Genomic DNA, 715 nt, shown 5'->3' on the forward strand with positions numbered 1-715 from the left:
GCCTTCTCCTGAGAATTCGGGGAAATCTGGACTTCCTCCTTGGAGGTGGAAGACACCTCTCTCTCTCTGCTACTCCCTGGGAGACATCGCAGAAAACAAGCCACATGGACACAACCAGACTTTGGAAGCTTGAGAAGCCACAGAGAGACCCCTGTCAGCGCTGTTTCCAATGACACTGGATCCAAAGATTTTTACCCACTGGCCTGTGATCTTCTGCATTTGGCATCATTGCATGTGTTTCATGAGTCTGAAGAGGACTTTATAGATTGATATCAGAAATATGGGCTAATATTGGACTTAATAGACTTGATCTGGACTGGGGTGGGATGTTTTCTCAAGGTTCAATTGCTCTTGTATATAAATATCTTTCTTATATACATATGTGTGTCCATGGATTTGTTTCTCTAGTCTACCCAGATTAACACATTAATATATATATTTTTTGCTGCCCCTTTGCCCTACAAAACATGATGTCCTTCTCCAGGGACTGGTCTCTCCTGATAATATGTCCGAGGTATGTAGGACAAACTTTTGCCATCTGTGGTAGTTACATAATCTGGCACCAATTTGAGGATTAAGAGTGTAGGTGTGGAGTCTAGCCTGTCAATCGGGATATAGCCAATGAGGCCTCTGTGTGGGAGTGGCCTTCTTCTGAGGATTCTGGGAACCCCTGATTTTCCTCCTTGGAAGCGGGAGACACTGTCTTTTTCTTGAC

Source organism: Tenrec ecaudatus, chromosome 8 (genome assembly GCF_050624435.1).
Source record: "Tenrec ecaudatus isolate mTenEca1 chromosome 8, mTenEca1.hap1, whole genome shotgun sequence".
NCBI classification, from domain to species: domain Eukaryota; kingdom Metazoa; phylum Chordata; class Mammalia; order Afrosoricida; family Tenrecidae; genus Tenrec; species Tenrec ecaudatus.